Source organism: Benincasa hispida, chromosome 10 (genome assembly GCF_009727055.1).
Source record: "Benincasa hispida cultivar B227 chromosome 10, ASM972705v1, whole genome shotgun sequence".
NCBI lineage: Eukaryota > Viridiplantae > Streptophyta > Magnoliopsida > Cucurbitales > Cucurbitaceae > Benincasa > Benincasa hispida.
The window spans coordinates 22855622-22861621 of NC_052358.1; positions in this window are offsets into that span (position 1 = coordinate 22855622).

The window sequence follows — 6000 nt, forward strand, 5'->3', positions numbered from 1 at the left end:
ATGAAATCTCCTTTGTTCACCTCCTACTAGAATTTTGTGTGATCTTCCTTTTGCCACCTAAATCACTTAAATACTTCACATATTTCTCTAGTTAAATTGTTTAAGACTTATGCTCATATACCATTGGCATCCTCCATTGAAGTTCTCCATTAATTAGCCTTACCTTTTATCCTTAACGCACAACAACTCACCCTTCCTTCATCAAAGTCCCACTTAGCCAACGCATGAGTTGGCCATCACCAATGCATAGGGTGGCCGCTCACCCTCGACGCATGGCTTGCTAGGTGTGCTTGCTCGGCCTACTAAGCATGAATGCATGGTGTTAACCATCGACGCATGGTGTGCTGTCTAGGCGCTTGCGAGCTTGCTCGGCCGCATGGGCGTGTGCTTGGCCTAGCGCATCGACGCATGGTTGCTTGACAGCATATAGGATGGCTCGCCCGCTCGCCCGTTTGACGCATAGGCAGGGCGCTCATCGACACATGGGCTGCACGCTCGGCATATACCATCGACGCATGGGCTGCGCGCTCGGCGCATGGCCTGTGTGCTCGGCCTCGACACATGGCCTGTGCACTTGGCCTCGACGCATGGCTGGCGCGCCTAGCATGCTCACTTCGACGCATGCTTGCTGCCCGTGTCCTCATGTATGCCTTTGCGTTGGTTGTATGCAACCCTTAGCCATTTTTCAAATCTTCTAGCTTCCATCCTCCATGCCTTCTTGCGTCCAACATGTTTTAAGCCCTTCATAGGCGTTTGGATTTTGGTCACCTTTTTGGATAATTTTGATGTTTTCCTCCCTTTGTTCCAATATCCTTACTTAGGATTTTTCTTCTCTATTTAACTTCCCCTTTAGATTTAATGTTAGGGTCTTATAGTGGCAGAGGAAGAAATAATTATTATTTTCATGGTGGTAGTTCTAATCATTCAAATCTCAAAAGAACCACACAAAATGATGATCACAAAGGAAAAGTTCCACAAGATAAAAGTTTAAAGAGTGTTGAAACTAAATGCTTCTGATGCGGAATGACTGGGCATTGGTCACGTACCTGTCATACGCCAAAACACTTTGTTGACCTCTATCAAGCCTCCCTGAAGGAAAAAAGAAAAAAATGTGGAAGCAAATTTTGCATACTAGGATAGTGACATATTTGACCCATCCCATATGACAAATTTGGATGTGATGGACTTCTTTGAATCTTCTGAAGAGAAGATTGACACAGTTGATGGAACTTCAAGTATTTCTTTTGACTTTGAGAATATCTAGACTTAATGTTGTTGTTTTCTTTTATTTATCTTCATTTTTTAGTAACTTTTGTATATTTTAAGTGTTAATTTTCTTACTGTAATTATTTTCTTTTAAGGAAGAAACATGGATCATTTTCATATGTTGGGTGATTAAAAAATGAGCAAAGAAAATCTATGTTTAGCAGATAGTGCAACTACACACACAATACTTACAAATAAAAAATACTTTTCCAAACTGACAATATCAGGTTCTGCAAATTTTATCGAAGGTTTTGGAAAAGAAAATATTATTTTGCCTAGAGAAACAAAATTTACAATTGACAATGCATTGTTCTCTATAGTCAATCAAAGAGAAATCTTTTAAGTTTTAAAGATATACGTTGCAATGGTTATCATATTGAGACTGATAGTAAGAATAATATGGAATATCTATATATTATCTCTACTGTCTCAAATGAAAAATGTATATCGGAAAAGTTGCATGTTTTATCTTCTGGATTGTATTATACTCATATACGAGTAATTAAAACATATGCAACAATTAACCTGAAGTTCATGAATCCAAATATATTTTCTATTTGGCATGATAAATTGGGTCATCTAGGGTCTATAATGATGATAAGAATTATTGAAAATTCATGTAGACACCCATTGAAGAGCCATAAGATTCTTCAATTTAATGAATTATCATGTGATGCTCGCTCTCAAGACAAATTAGTAATTAGACCATCACCAGCTAAAGTGAGAACTGATTCACTTGCATTTTTAGAATAAATTCATGGTGATATATGTGGACCTATTAATCCACCAAGTGAACCATTTAGGTATTTTATGGTATTAATAGATGCATCCAGTAGATGGTCACACGTGTGGTTATTATTCAAGTCGAAATCTTGCATTCGCAAGATTACTTGCTCAAATAATTAAGTTAAGAGCATAATTTCCTGATTATATAATTAAGACCATTCGTCTTGATAATGCTGGTGAATTTACATCCAAGCTTTTTGTATAATTATTGTATGTCAATTGGGATAAATATTTGAACATCTTGCAGCTCATGTTCATATACAAAATGGTTTAGCATAATCATTTATAAAACGTTTGCAATTAATTGCAAGACTATTACTTATGAAAGCTAAACTTCCTTCATCTGTATGGGGACATGCTATTTTGATGCAAAGTCACTTGTATGCATTAGGCTTGTAGCTTATCATAAGTACTCGCTATTATAATTAGCTTATGGTCATGAGCCAAATATTTACCATATGAGAATTTTTAGATGTGCAATGTATGTTTCAGTTGCTCCACCAAAATGAACTAAGATGAGTCTTCAAAGGAGGTTAGGAATATATGTTGGATATGATTCCCACATCAATTATTAAATATCTTGAACCTCTGATGGGTGATGTATTTACTGCACGATTTGCTGATTTTCCAACATTGGGGGGGGGGGGGTGAGAGGAATTAAGAAATTGGAAAAAGAAATTACATGTAATGCATCATTATTGCCTCGTTTAGATTCCCGTAGAGATCAATGTGAACTTAAAGTTAAGAAAATAATTCATTTGAAAAATATAGCAAATCAATTATCAGATGCATTTATAGATGCAAAGAAAGTAACTAAGTCACATATACCAGATACAAATATTCCATAAAAAATGATATCCCAACACAATAAGTTATCCCTAATGAGTCTAAAACACGCCAGAAGCGTGGTAAACCAGTGGGCTTCAAAGATAAAAACCCTCGAAAATGAACAATAATTAATAGTAAAAAAATACTTGGTTGAAGATGTAAATATCTATGAAGAAATCCTCGACATGACTAGTGAAGAAGGTGAAATACCTAAAGATAATAATGAGATTTCAATAAACCATGTCATGACCGGAAAAAGATAAAATTGAACTAATGTAGTTATTGACAACATTTTTGCGTACAATGTTGTTCTTGATATTATATTTAAAAATAAGGATCCTGAACCAAAATCTATTGAAGAATGTCGACATAGAAAGGGCTTCAGTGGATAGAAGCAATTGAGATAGAATTAAACTCACTTTCAAAACAATAGGTTTTTGGATCAGTAGTTCGAACACCAAAAGGTCTCAAACCTGTGGGATGTAAATGGGTATTTGTGAGAAAAAAAATGAAAAAGATGAGGTCACAAGATACAAAGAAAGATTAGTTGCACAAGGCTTTTCAGAAAGACCTGGTATTGATTATGAAGAGACATTCTCCAATGTTGGATGTGTTAGCTTTAGGGCTTCAATCAAACCAAGTATTTTGATGATAACAAACTCAAATTTTTTGTACTAACATTTTCAGTGTTTCAAAACACTAACTTGTAGAGTTTGGAATGACGATTCCAATACAATTTAAATCGCTCAAATCGAAGTTCAAACGAGAAAGTTATAAGCAAAAGAAGATTGGAGAGGAAATCCAACGTGGCAGTGACACGTGGCACCTTGCTGCCGTGGCACACAAACGATCCATTTTGATGATGTGGCAGCTGACATGGCAGATGATGTGGCACTCCAGCCGGTCACTTTTTGCTGACGTGGCACATGATGTGGCAGTGATGTGGTGACCGTGGACGAATAAGATAATGACAAGTGGCAGCTGATATTTTTTAAAAAGAAAAAAAAAAGGAAAAGGAGAAGAAATCATTAATTGATGCGCAGATCAATAATATGACGACACGTGGGGTGGTTTAAGATTTTTCAGCCTTTTCAAATTTGATTTCCTTCCTAAATTATCATCCTTCAGATCCTTTTTTATTCTCCAAATCTCAATAATTTTAATTTTTCAATTCCTCTCTTAATTACAAATCATTTCCTTTTCTATTTTTATTCAATCTCCACCCTTCATTTGCAATCTATCCAATGGCCAAAATTTATCCTCCTCGCCTATATATTCGACTTGATTTTACTCTTCATATACACAACAAAAGCTATCAAGTCTTAAGCTCTCAATTCTCTCTACTCTTAAATTCTTGTCCTTCTTGCTTCTAAATTGGCCTAGAGTTATTTTTGTGAAGTTTTTTTTTTTTTTTATTCAACTTGTGTATTTAGCCTTCAAGAGATAATATTATGAGATTTTCTTTTAATTTTTGGGAATTGTATTAAGGTGTGGGTACACCTTGGGTTGTGAGAAAAAGAAATTGGTTTGATCCTGAATCAGTAAAAAGGATCTTGGGTTTCTCTTTAGCCTAGAAAAAAGAGGGTCATGTGTCGGTTTGGTCCTCACCTGCAAGAGGATCATTTAGTGAAATACCCAAGAAAGAGTCTTGGAGAGTGGAGTAGGCAATTTACCGAACCACTATAATTCCTGGTGTTTTCTCTTCCTCTCTTTTTTATTTCTTGTTTTCAATTTTTTGCTTCTTGTCTTAGTTATTTTTTTAATCTTTTCTAATTGCATGATTTAATTTCTAGTGTGTTATTTAAATTTATCCTTGATTAAATTGTCTTTAAATTTGAAGTTATTATAGCTTGCATGATTTAAGTTTTGTCTTGCATAAATTTTCTTTAATCAAATTAGTGGAGCATTGTTTGAAGATAAAATTATTTTTTAAAAATTAGTAGTCAACCCTATTCACCCCCTTTAGTGTTGCCTTCAGATCTTATTAAATATGGAATTTTTCTAATTTTTGCAAAAATTTTGAAAAATTAAGTTTTAAAAGCCGTTTTCATTAGAATTTTTTTTTTCTTGAAAATTGGTTATTAAAACCTTGTTTTTTTTCTCTACTTCTTAATCTTTGAAATCTTTTTGATTAAAATCCAAATTTTGCAAGAGTATTTCTCTTTTCAAAAATCTTTAAAAAAAAAACAAATTATATTCTCTTCCTTTTTCAAAAAACTTAATTATTCGAGCTTACGGCAACTACTGGAATAAATGGCTATGGTGAAGGTCAATCTACCACTAGGCCACCTTTGTTTGATGGAAATAATTATGCATAGTGGAAAACTAGGATGAAAATTTATTTGATTTTTATTGACTATAATCTATGGGAAATTGTTTCTAATGGTCCTTTAATTCCTACTAAGATAGTTGATATAAAGATATTCCTAAGGAAGAAAAAGAGTTTAATGATGAAGATAAAAAGAAATTTTCTATTAATACTAAAGCCATGAACTGTCTGTTTTGTGCTTTATGTCCTGATGAGTTTAATCGAGTCTCTGTATGTAATTCTGTTAAAGAAATTTGGGATATGCTTGAAGTAACTCATGAAGGAACTAATCAAGTTAAAGAGTCAAAGATTAGCATGTTAGTTCATAATTATGAACTGTTTAAAATGGATGCAAATGAAACTATATCTGAAATGTTTACTAGGTTCACGAATATTGTTAATGCTTTGAAGGGATTAGGAAAATCTTATACCACCTCTGAAAATGTGAGAAAAATTCTTAGATCATTGCCTAAGAGTTGGGAAGCTAAGGTAAAGGCGATCCAAGAAGCAAAAGACCTCTAAAAAATTCCACTAGAGGAGCTTGTTGGATCTCTTATGACACATGAGATAATCATGAAGACCAATGTGGAAGAAGATGTCAAAAAGAAGAAGAGTCTAGCATTAAAGTCCACTCAAGTTCAAGAGGACTCTGAAACTGAAGCTAAATTAAATGATGAGGAGTTCGCTTACTTGACCAAGAAGTTCAAAAAGCATTTTAGGAAAAGGAACTTCTCAAAGAAAGTCAACAATCAAGAAGGCAAAGGAGAAAAGAGCAATAGAGATACAATCATCTGTTATGAATGCAAAAAGCC